Below are 13,214 nucleotides of genomic sequence, written 5' to 3' on the forward strand. Positions count from 1 at the left end.
CTCCAGAGCCTTTCTGGGAGCCTGGGAAGGGTGAAAATGGCCTTCCGGTCCCACCAGAAGTCAGCAAATGGGCTGTTTCTGGCCTCCGGAGGGCTCCGGGGGGTTGGGGAAGGCCGTTTTTGGCCTACCCAGGCTCCTAGAAAGGCTCTGGAGCCTGGGGAGGGTGAAAACGGGCCCACCGTGCCATCGCATGCCAAAAGCGGGGGGAGTGCGGATGGTCGCACGCATGCATGAGTGGGCGGGGCACATAGAATTATGGGTGTGGGCACACATGCACACGATACCCTCCCACACACACACTCCCCATGCTTTTGGCACACAATGGCAAAAAGGTTAGCCATCACTGCCCTACACCATTTCTGCCAGATGGCAGTCCAGTCTCTTCTTGAAAATCTCAAGTGATGAAGCTCCCACAACTTCTGAAGGCAAGCTGTTCCATTGGTTGATTGTTCTCACTGTCAGAAAGTTTCTCCTTCAGGCTGACCCCCTGTAAGCAACAAGAACTGTCTACCTCAGTAATGTGGTCTATATATTCCATAAACAATACCTTTCAAGAGAGACAATGCTTCTAAAAGCCTGTCATGAGATGTCAGGCTACACGTTGACTGGATGAGCAGGAGGAGAGATCTTACATGAGGAAACTTAAGTGAGTAAGGTCTGCATTAGCCTTATTCTCATGCAGCTTCTTTTGCTTTTAGTAGAGAACCAGTATGCCTAAATCATTAACGATAGATATACATTTCTCTTACAACTTTCAATCCCTGCAAATTTAAGAAGCCAGCTGCAAGAATTTAAACTGAACAGGCTGCACTGGAAGCTGTCACTCATGCTAACAACTGACAATCAACAGGCTCATCTATGAATGGCTGGGTGCCTGAATTTCAAAAGGCAAACCGATTATAGATTATTATCATTTAGCTAGGAAAATTGGAACAGATATGAAAGAGAGGAAGGGAGGTGATTGTGCTTGGCAGAAGCATCCAGACCAGATCCATTGCAATGGAGCCTTGTCTTACTACATCTTGGACAGAAAACAGTATTTTAAGAAACAAAGTCTTCTTTGGAATTCCCCTTCAGCCTGTATGTTTCATTTTGTTCTTACACAGTTCAATAAGACAAGGGCTATAAAGATAGTAACCTCCTAAACATTACCTTATTAAGTATTCTTAGAAACTAGAAGGCATGGCCCTATCGGGTCATGGAACAAGATTTTAGCTTTTAGTGAGCGAATAGAAGGAACGTTACATTTTTCATTTCGTTTTAGAAATCAAGTTACTAATTATAGAGGGTATTTAACAGCAGTGCTTATTTGTATTTCTGCTAGCATTAGTCCATCATAAAAATGGTCTGGATGAGTGATTTGAATAAGTAGGGGAGGAGGGCTAAAAGAGATGGGTACAAAAGTCTCCAGAAAAGTAAATATAGAGTTGCACTGCACTAAGAGAGATCATGACTACAATTTCCTACCCATATATAAAGACAGGCTATTCCTATGACTTCTTTGTACTAAGGACTTTTATTATACAGGAACTATGCGGACATAAATGCTGTTGTCTAGGGTTTAACCTAAGTTCCCAACCTAGTGCCCTCCAGATGTGTTAGTTTGTATCATCCAGCAGCACAAGAGAGATTGGTTTCAGCTAAAGCGGGTGTCTTTCAAATGCCTTATATTAACGTTCTCATTCTAATATATGTTGCACCATCCTGGATCAGCACCTGTGTCAATTTCCCTGTTCCTTTTGTTGCACTGCTTTGATGTATGCAGCTAAAAACATTTTGCATTAGGTCACATTCGTGAGCCAATCTCAACGAAACAAGTGATCGGAGGCCAGAGAAGCCTTGTTTGACTCTGGAAGTACACTCAGCTTGGAAGACAATGCAAAAGAGAAATGTGATTTGAAGCCAACTATTTTCTGAAGGCTAGGTCTACTTTTTGTCTTCTCTCTGGAACAATAAAAAAAACAAACTGGTGGAAATATTTGTCCATCTGTTGTATAGGCTCATTTAGTGTCTCATCAAGTGATATGAAGACATTCTGCTAATCATTTTACTGACTTTGTCACATTCCCCAACCCACCGTGGAAGCAATTTTATTCCTTGTTTTTGCTCTTCCAGGTAAAAGGTAACATCTTTCATTTTCTCCCAACACAGGTCTTGGCTTGTGAATGATCCAAGATGCCTGATCCAGTGGTGGATTCCAAATTTTTTTACTACCAGTTCTGTGGGCGTGGCTTGGTGGGCATGGCAGGGGAAGGATACTGTAAAACTTCCATTCCTACCCCACTCCAGGGGAAGGTTATTGCAAAATCCCCATTTCCTCCCGATCAGCTGGGACTTGGGAGGCAGAAAATAGATGGGGGTGGGGCCAGTCAGAATTTTTACTACCGGTTCTCTGAACTACTCAAAATTTCCGCTACCGGTTCTCCAGAACTGGTTAGAACCTGCTGAAACTCACCTCTGGCCTGATCCCAAAATCTTGATGGCAAAGCAGTCAGGTATCTTCTGTGGGCCAGGTGAAGTTGTTGGAAGAATGTCCTTCCTTCCAGTCAATTGCCCATCACAACCATTTTGGACTTGGACTGCAAGGGGACCCAGACATCTGATTTAAGTATGCCTGACTTGTGCTTCACAAAGCATGGTTAGGACTTTAGGTGGGCTACTGTACTTATGTACATCCTTTGGATTTACTACACATATGTTCAGTGGTTTATTAAAAGGTTTTTTGTAAAAAAAAAACAGTTGCCAAATAATTTAAATAGAGAAAGACAATCTGTTGCTGGTTCTTTCCAAAATTAGTGCATTATAGGTTTTCTGTGCTTCTGGAATGGCATCATTTTGTACACTCATTGAGAATTTTCCGGTGCAATGGAAAGACTCGGAAATATCCACAATGGAGGAAGATGACAAAATTAGCAGAAATGGTAAAATTAACTCATTTGATTACAGAAATATCAACAACCACATTTATCAGTGACTGGATACAGCTTAAGGACTTTTGCTGAAGGGGGAAAAAAAGAGAGAGAAATGAACTTGTGATTTATGGTTTGGAAGATTAGAAAGAGCAGTTTATGGAAAGAAGGAAATTATGATGTAACTTTGGAGAAAGAAGGCAAAATATAAATGCATTTATAACCACTGCTAAAAAGATTGAAAGCCTTTTTTTTTGTCTTTCTTTTTTGTCTTTCCTTTCTTACTTATTAACTATTCCTCCTTATTTTCTTTGTTTCTTTTTAATATTTGTATTCTTTTTAATCTGGTTCAAAATGTATTTGATAAAAATTACATTTAAAAAAGATTTTTTTCCAGGTGTACCCAGCTGTGATTCTGTTCTATCAACACTGGGGCTGCCTTGCAGATCTTTCTGGTGCATTTGGAAGGGGGTGAAATTGACAGCAGTCCTTCCAATTTCCCCTTCTTATGTACAGCAGGCCCTCTGACAAGTCAGCAGGTTGGAGGATGGGTCAGGGTCAGGGTCAGGGGTGAAATGCTCCCGGTTCGGACTGGATCGCCCAATCCAGTAGCGATGGTGGCAAGTGGTTCGAAGAACCGGTAGCAAAAATTCCTGCGCCCCCCCTCCCCACCCAGCTGAGCCGTGCAATCATCAGAGGCTTTTTTTTTTTTACTTTTAAAAGCATTTTTTCTACAACCTCTTCGGCAAAAAAAAATGCTTTTAAAAGTAAAAATAAAAAGTTGGCCACTCCCACCCAGTCACATTACACCTCCCACCACCAAGCCACGCCCACAGAACCAGTAGTCACACATTTTACATTTCACCACTGGTCAGGGAGAAACCAATGCAGTTCTCCCATTGCACCACCCAGGCTCCTTCATGCTTCATTTCCTGCCTATTTTCTGTTTGTCTGCCCAACAAGCTATCAGTTAGTCTATTTATAGATATAAATCTATTGGTCTACCAAAAGATTTGTATGTTCAGAATTAGTCTGACTCTCAGGTTACCTCCGTATTGGAGCTGTTGGGCAACTTCAATCACTTATCCAAGACTGTTCCATCCCATTTGTAAGGAAAATTTCATCTAACCATTATCAGGAATTGGGTCAGTATTGTTTTTGTTAGTTGCTAAGTCATGACTGACCCATTGCAACCCCATAGACAATGTTCCTCCAGGCCTTTCTGTCCTCTACCATCCCCCAGAGACCATTTAAGCTCACGCCTACTGCTTCAGTGACTCCATTCAGCCACCTCGTTCTCTGTCGTTTCATTCTTCTTTTGCCCTCAATCTTTCCCAGCATTAGGCTCTTCTCCAGTGAGTCCTTCCTTCTCATTAGGTGTCCAAAGTATTTGAGTTTCATCTTCAGGATTTGGCCTTCTAAAGAGCAGTCAGGCTTAATCTCCTCTAGGATTGACTGGTTTGTTCGCCTTGCAGTCCAAGGGACTCGCAGAAATCTTCTCCAGCACCATAGTTCAAAGCAGTGGTGAAATCCAATTTTTTTTACTACCAGTTCTGTGGGCGTGGCCTGGTGGGCATGGCAGGGGACGGATACTGCAAAATATCCATTCCCACCCCACTCCTGGGGGAAGGATATTGCAAAATATCCATTCCCACCCCACTCTGGGGCCAGCTAGAGGTGGTAATTGCTGGTTCTCCGAACTACTCAAAATTTCTGCTACCGGTTCTCCAGAACCTGTCAGAACCTGCTGGATTTCACCCCGGTTCAAAGGGTCGGTGTAGGAAAGATGAAAAGTGAAATATATTGTAATTTAGGATTAAAATACACCCTAATTGTTTGGATTTGAGACTTTGAGAAAATGCCCAGACTTTGGGGGGGGGACACACCCCTTTATCCTTACTGTGCCCTATCCAACATTGTAACGCCAGTTGAGAGTGAGTGGGCTGTTTGAGGGAGCTTAGCTATTGAACAACAGCAGTGTGTGCTATCAAGATTGCAGGGTCAATTGCAGACCATGTCTGTGGTTGAATTTCTCCATTATCAGTTTCCCATGTTGTGAATATTGTTGTTTCCCATGTTGTCCAACTGAGAAATAGCAAAATTTGGGAAGCGGAGACAAAGTTTGTCTGTTTACATGTCTTTCTGTAGCGATTTTCCTTAATCCATTCTAAAACAGCAGCCCCCAAATATTTGGGCACCAGGGACCAGTTCCATGGAGAGAGGTTTTTCCACGGACCATAGGGGGTATGATTTTGTGTGCTGTATGCATCCTGTGGATGGGGCTTTGCTTGTTTGCTTGGCCTGATTTCTGATATGCTGCGGATTGGTGGCGGTCCATGGACCGTGGTTTGGAGACCTCCTGCTCTGGAATGCAAAGCAGATTGTAAATTTGAATGAGGTTTGGTAGTCCTAGTGAAATTCCGATTCAAAATATAATGGACATTCTTTAAGTAGAAAAAATATAGTGTTGCAAAATAGTGATCTTTAGGGATACCAGATAAAATGATCACACAGAATTCTATCTTTTCTTTGATATATTTTTGTTAGATATGTAGTGACAGAAATGGAAGAAATAATTAAGAGCATGAGAAAGTTGCAAATGAAAATCAATGACATCCAGATTAGGGTTTTTTGCATTCCTATCAAATGAGGGAGGGTAATTTACAATGAAGGTCTTGTGTGGGATCACCCTTTTTTTCTAGTTCACGATTGTCTAGGAGGGGTATTAAGGCTTTTTCTCCCTTTTCCAGATATTAATGTTTTTAGAAATCAATTATTAAAGTTCTCATGCTGACCTATAATCACAGCACTGACTAGAATGGCTTGGTTGTTGCTGAAGCCACCAGAACCAATAGGATGATATTAGAAAATTTGGTTTGAGAGTTTTGTTTAATAGAATCTAGCAGGACCCTATTAAACATTTAAAATAACTGGACACCAAGTGCTTCTGACTCCATTAGCAGCAATCCATTCAGCAAGAGACAATGTGGTTTGTTTGGGCAGAAGAAGTGAATTTCTCATCCATCTCCAAATCCCTGTGTGACAACTTAATGGTTTGAAGGGAGTGCCAGGTACAGGCACAGAAGTAAATGTTAGGATTTTGTGAGCCATAAAATCTTTTTGCAGTCAGTGTCTTGGCCAGGCTTGCTCAGAATGAGGCCAAGCTTCACCAGGCAGATATAAGACCAATTAGGGAAAGTTTTGAAAGATGTTTAGACTGGTTTGAAAGCCACTTTGTTGGTAAGGAAACCAGAAAAGTCCATATAGGCTGTAATAAGCATCTATAATCCATCAGTTGTTGAATGAAGTCTACTGACTGTATATAATGGCCAACTAGTAGCTTGATGTGCTCCTTTTATTCTTACTTATTTCTGGATCTAAAACACAAAAATTGTGACAAATAGATGGCTATGACATTCATTGAACACAGTCTACGTCAGTGTGGCCTAGAAAGCGGCAAAGCAAAGGTGGTAAAAATGCTAAGAACTCTCTGCATGTAAATAAAAGCAAGTTATGAGGTCACCAACACAGTATCAAAAGGAAGACTGTAACTTTTGAGAGGAATATCATTAAATGTATTTATTTTTTTATTATTCTTAGGAGATGATTGGATGTGAATCCCGATCAGACTCTCCCATGATTTCAAAATGGAGTGTCTACAAATTTCCCCATGCAATATTTCTTCAATATTCCTTCTCCCAAATTTGCCCCCCTCCCCACCCAACATGCTATTTGTCCCTTTGGAAAAAATCTATATAGGCATTTTATTTTATTTATTTATTTATTTATTAATTAAATTTTTATACCGCCCCCTCTCCCGAAGGACTCGGGGCGGTGAACAGCCAGAATTAAAAACACACAATACAAATATTAAAATACATTAAAACAAAATTAAATTATCTCAGGCTACTCCAATTTAAAACCCCATTACCCATAAAATTCACCCAATTAAAAATTTTTAACCCAGCCCGGCTTGCTGAAATAAAAAAGTCTTCAGGACCCGGCGGAAAGGTCCAGAGGTCCGGGATTAGTCGTATCCCTGGGGGTAGCTCATTCCAGAGGGCTGGTGCCCCCACAGAGAAGGCTCTTCCCCGGGGGGTCGCCAGCCGACATTGCCTGACAGACGGCACCCTGAGGAGACCCTCTCTGAGAGCGTGTTGGCCGGTGGGAGGTTATCGGAGGCAGAAGGTGGTCTCGTAAATAACTGGGTCCTAAGCCATGGAGCGCTTTGAAGATGAGAACCAACCAATTTGCCCTATGCTGTGGCAAATTCTGGAAATTACAGTCCTTCCAAAATGTACAAACTTAAGAAAAGGTTACCCTTGAAATTTTGCATTGGGACAAACACCTTATCTGTCAGCAGTATGTGATTCTGAGTTCACCAGCAAATCGCAACCTCTTCCAGGAAATAATGCCAATTTCCACAGATAGCTCAAGTAATAATTCTGTCTTCACTTCTTTGCTGAACACTCTCATATAATAAACGATGGGCCACTAAGGTTCATTTCATGTGCAACTATTTTCTGTCATCAAGATTTTTTTTGTGTGTTGGACAAAAAGCATGCATTTCATAACCCTGGTATCGGTATAAAAGCAGCGATGTAAGTGATATGTGTTCAGATCATATAATATTGAAAAGCCAATATGGTTATTTCCATTCCAATGCAAGCTATATTCCATGGCCTAAGTCAGGGGTGTCAAACTCAAGGCCTGGGGGCCGGATCCAGCACATGGGGTGCTTAGATCTGGCCTGCGGGGCTGCCCTGGAAACAGCGAAGGACTGGCCCGCGGTGCCTTTGCCAGGGAAAACGGAGTGCTCGGGCCACCACAGGCGCCCCTGACACGAGTGATGTCGAGCTGGCCATACCCACCCTGGCAATGCCCCCCCCAAGGTCAAACACAACCCTGATGCGGCCCTCAATGAAATTGAGTTTGACACCCCTGGACTAAGTGATGTATGGACTTTTTCTTTAATGTCATTTGCTACTCCAAGTCAAGTAAACATCAATTATCCATTCCATGGAGTTTCATATACCACAAGCTTTCCTTTGTGTATAAATTGCCCCTCCTATCTCACTGAAAAAACTTAAACTGCATTATGTGCCTACATGCACACACATGCACACTTAAATCTCTGTTCTTTTTCTCCTAGAGTAAAGCGATTTTTAAAACTATAATTGTTTAACTTCATATATATAAATATATATATGTGTGTGTGTGTGTGTGTGTGTGTGTGTGGAACAGACATTTGTTTGGTATAGCAAAATTGTATATACTTGTGTCTTCCCACATTTTTTGTTGCTGCTTTTTTATTCTTACAATAAAATAGAGTGGAAATCAATGCATTATTTGTTGAGGAATACTTTGTGAGAAATCCTGTGCCTTCTTTGTTTATGAACCTATGAACTATCTGGCACTTTCCTCCATTTATGTTATGGAGTTATGTCCCAATTAGCATCCTTTTGCAAAAAATAAAGCTGTTATTGATGGCATTCCCAAACTGAGCTGATTGTTTTGCAGTTTATACACATACGTTGAAAGCTATAAATAGACTAAGCCCACCCTTAGATCCACCACCACTGAGGCTAGGTTGTTCAGGGGCTAACAGAGAAAAATAGCTGGGGATTGAGAATTCCCCAATATCCACGTTTCCTGCAAAAAACAAAAAAAATCAAATTTTGACAAAAATCTAAGAAAATCTGAGTCTGCTTGTTTTGGGACCCATCCAGCTATGTTCCAAGAGAGGACAGAGATAGTGATCAGGATGTAATTGTCAATTTGCTGCTTTTCTTGGCTATTTGGTATGTTTTTGTTTGTTGTGGTTCCAGATACATATCATCTCTTTCTCTTTTGTTATTCTGCATTTTTTATTACGTCAAGTATATAGAATCATCTGGATCTAGGTGTTCTTTAAATTAATTTTGTATAAATAAATAAATAAATTAATAAGCTCCCAAAATGTTTATTTTTCCTGATTGGTTCCACTATATCTCCTTCTTGCCTTGGCTAACTCAGAGGATCAGCTGAGGGCAAATCCACACAACTTCCTTGACCTAGAGCAAGAATGGCCCACTAACCATTTCTAGAGGATGTGGCTACATGTATTATCCACCTGTATCTGAAGCAGCTGGAGGACAAATTTTGGTGCTCCATTTTGGAATGCATGAACATGGGGGGAAATGATGTGTTCTGTATCAGCAAACTTATGGCTTCAAATTTTATTTTGCTACTGTCCTATAGGAAAAGCCTGTTGCATCCATTCCCTGATCTGTTTACCTCTCCCTCCATTCACTTTTGGTTGTGAGGAAGACTAGAACCTAGATTTCATGGTCACTTATTTTAAAATGTCCATTCTGTGGTATATGGTAAGGTCATACTATGGGAGCAGCAAGAGCCTCAGTGGTGCAGTGGACTAAAGTGCTGTTAAGTGCTAGCACTTAGCTGCCAGCTGCCTGCAATTAGTGCAAGTTCGAATCTCACCAGACTCAAGGTTGACTCAGCCTTCCATCCTTTCGAGGTAGGTAAATTGAGGACCTGGATTGTGGGGGCAATAAGCCAACTTTGTATAGAACAACACCGCTTAGGGGCCCCCGAAAGCCCTAATAAGCAGGTATATACAAAAAAGTATGCAGGCTATTGCTATAATGCATTGTAAGCCGCCCTGAGTCTACGGAGAAGGGCGGCATATACATTGGACTAATAAATAAATAATAAATAAATAAGATTGGAGGTTGTGAGATCCAGGGACGGAGGAGGACATGGCAAAACAGCTGAGTGGATGTAGTTTAAGGCTAATGCAGAGAAGCTATTGAATCAGGAATGCTGAGTGAGACTTAAGTACAGTATATTGAACTATCTAGACCAGCTTTCTGTTATTGAGCAAGCCAAACAGCGGCTAGACTGATGGGTTGCTGTAGATTTCTTTCTATCCTAAGAGGGATTTTATTTCTAAATTCCTTGATGGTTTGGACTTTTTTCCCCTTAACTTTATTTACTTGTATTAGTGTTTGTCCTGTCCCTATTGGCTTAACTTGCACGGAGAATATATTTGGGGGTGTGCGTGTATTATATCTTAAACTTTAAATAATACAATTTATTGCTAGACTTTTAGCCATAAAGCATTCATGTTACTGTCTTCTTCAGTTATATTGTTTTATCATAAAGTAGCCTTCTGCAATGTGGTACCATCAAATATGCTGAATGTGCATGGCAACCTGGATGGGAACCCTCTGAGTTATCATCCAAATAGAACATAGAATAGTAGGGTCTTCTTTGGAGGTTTTCTAGTCCAACCCTCTCGTCAAGCAACAGACCCCATACCATTCCAGATAAATGGCTCTCCAATCTGTTCTTAAAAACCTCCTGTGATGGAGCACCCACAACTTCTGGAGGCAAGCCAATCTCACTGTCAGGAATTCAGTTTATTTCTAAATTGGATCTCTCTTTAATGATCTTCCACCAATTACTTGTCCTCCTTTGATGCAACAGCCCCTCAAGTATGGAAGACTGTTATCCTATCACCCTCTTGTCCTTCTCTTTATTAAACCTGGTGGAATATTGCCCTGGATGAACTGTGCATCACAGAAGATTTCCAAAGGCAGAACTACCCTTCTTTCTCAATGGTTTAAATAACATTTTTTAAAAAATCCATCTAATCCCATTTTACCTCTTCTGCCTTTCTGCTCTCCTTCAAACACATGGACTTGTCCTTCCAGCCTTTATCATCTCAGAATTGTGCTGAACTGCACTTTTGACCAGCACAGATGGGCTCCAATAACAAAGAGCCACCCAGTGTGTGTCTGCATGTATCTTCATCCATTTGATCATTGATAAAGATCATCAAAGTAGGGACAACTCTTATCCTGCATTTCTGCAGCTGGAGTGATAATTCACAAGCTTTCAAGCTATTCCTTCTAAATAAATCAAATTAGTGCTTCAGAAGGAGAACACAGACATTGTCTCTGGAGGATCATTTCTCTAGCTATATAGGGGCATTATGCATTAGGTATTACAATATAGGTCAAAGGCAGCTAAATAAACGAGAGGGGATTCAGCTATTCATCGTTCCTTACCCTTATGTCCTCCGATTGTATTGGAAGACAAACCCCTTCTCCAGTTATGCTGGCACGATACAAGGAATATTATAAAACACATCTGGAAAACACTAGGTTGTGGAAGTCTGGAGTAATAGAAATAGCAACAGCACTTAGACTTATATACCGCTTCAAGTGCTTTGCAGCCCTCTCTAAGCAGTTTACAGAGCCAGCATATTGCCCCCAACAATCTGGGTCCTCATTTTACTGACCTGGAAGGCTTGAGTCAACCTAGAGCCGGTGAGACTCGAACTGCTGAACTGCTGGCAGCCAACAGTCAGCAGATGTAGCCTGCAGTACTGCATTCTAACCACTGCACCACCATGGCTCAGTTTGAACATCTAATCCTGTCCAATCCAGCTCGGCATTGAATAATGTTACAGTTAAACTTTGGGGGAAAGACATTTTCCCTTTCTTTTTCTCCATCTTGCTGATCTAATTGGTGGGACACATGTAACTGGGTTCTTAAATTCCTCTGGAAACAAATGTTTCCATCTTAAAACAAATGTTGCATATGATGAATAATCTTGTCGCATCATGTGGCTGTGATGCATAAATGTGATTCCTAGTATTTAGGTATTATACTTGGGGAAAATGCCATCATCGCATACTTTTAAATTCTTAGGCAGTGGAATGACTCGCTAGACTAGCCTTTCTCAATAGTTACGCTGACTAGCATTGATGTAAATCCTACCAAGGCCTCCTCCTGGGCTTGGATAAAATCAAAGTTGAGAGGTTTTGCTTGTGTAACATTTGAGGTTGAAGCCCCGGCATCATCCAAACGCTCAGAGAACACATGACTGAAAGAAACTTTGTCTAAGGCTTTGTTGTTGAGCAAGAGAGACAATGTTGGAGAAACTGAGAACTTAGGAGTTATGGAATCTGTATCCCTTTTTAATGCCTATGTATGCTGAGCTTGTCGATCAAAAGGTTGGCAGTTCAGCAGTTCGAATCCCTAGTGATGCGTAATGGGGTGAACTCCTGTTACTTGTCCCAGCTTCTGCCAACCTAGCAGTTCAAAAGCATGTAAAAAATGCAAGGAGAAAAATAGGGACCACCTTTGATGGGAAGGTAACAGCATTCCATGCACCTTTGGCATTTAGTCATGTTGGACACATGACCACAGAGACGTCTTCAGACAGTGCTGGCTTTCGGCTTTGAAACGGAGATGAGCACCGCTCCCTAGAATCGGGAACGACTAGCACATATGTGCGAGGGGGACCTTTACCTTTACCTTTTTATGCTTCTAATTGGGAAGTTGAACAAAAAACCAACAAGATGGGAAAAGCCCTCCTACAAACCCTCTCAAAAAACTCCATGGGTGCAGGTACCAGGTGTGAGTTCAATTTGAGGAAGCGCTTTTATAGTTTTCAGTATGGTTCATCCATGAAAGTATCCCTTTTCTTTCAGATGTTCTTGGCAGCTCCAACCAACAACACAAGGTGCAGTTGGGACAGAAACCCAGAGGAACAGGAAGCGGGAAGGAAGTTGAAATAGTGTTTTTATGTACAATTATTAGCCAAACTTTCCATCAGGTGTTTGGGATCAAGGGACAAGAAACAAAGTTATAAGAAAGGAAGAACAAAGTGTACGTTCACAAGAAGTCTGTGCATCTGGAACTTGTCAGAAGATGTGATATAAACTCTGGAGTGATAAATGCTCTCTGGCCATTGCTGCAGGATACACAAGATGCCTAGACACACATCTGGGCCTGCTTGCTAAGAAAGACTGTTTATTGACAATGAAGCTAATTTTGCTTCCAAGAGCTTCAAACAGCAATATGTTTATTAAACTTTTTCCAAGTGTGAGCAGGAATGAGGCATGTCAAGGCTGGGTATAGCTGGGGGAGGGGTGGAGAGCCAGAGATGGGTGGCTACTGCAAAGAAAGGGCTTTATACTACAGCACAAAGACTCCACATTCTCTGAGCATTGTCCCTTGCCTTTTGATCTAATGGTTAGCATGCTGGATTTAAAACCTTTCCAGGCTTTAAACACCATTTCCAGATGTGTATTTAGGGTACTTCTGGGTAAACATTTAGAATGCTTCCAAGTGACATGTTTAAACTGAGGTTGTTTCATCCCAAAATCCATATCTGGTGATACATACATACTGTACATACATACATACATACATTTGTATATGTGTGTTGGTGTGTATTAGGAATGACCAAAGTAAGGATGTATGTATGTATGTATGTATGTATGTATGTAT

Source organism: Pantherophis guttatus, chromosome 2 (genome assembly GCF_059756535.1).
Source record: "Pantherophis guttatus breed Tessera chromosome 2, ASM5975653v1, whole genome shotgun sequence".
Taxonomy (NCBI): domain Eukaryota; kingdom Metazoa; phylum Chordata; class Lepidosauria; order Squamata; family Colubridae; genus Pantherophis; species Pantherophis guttatus.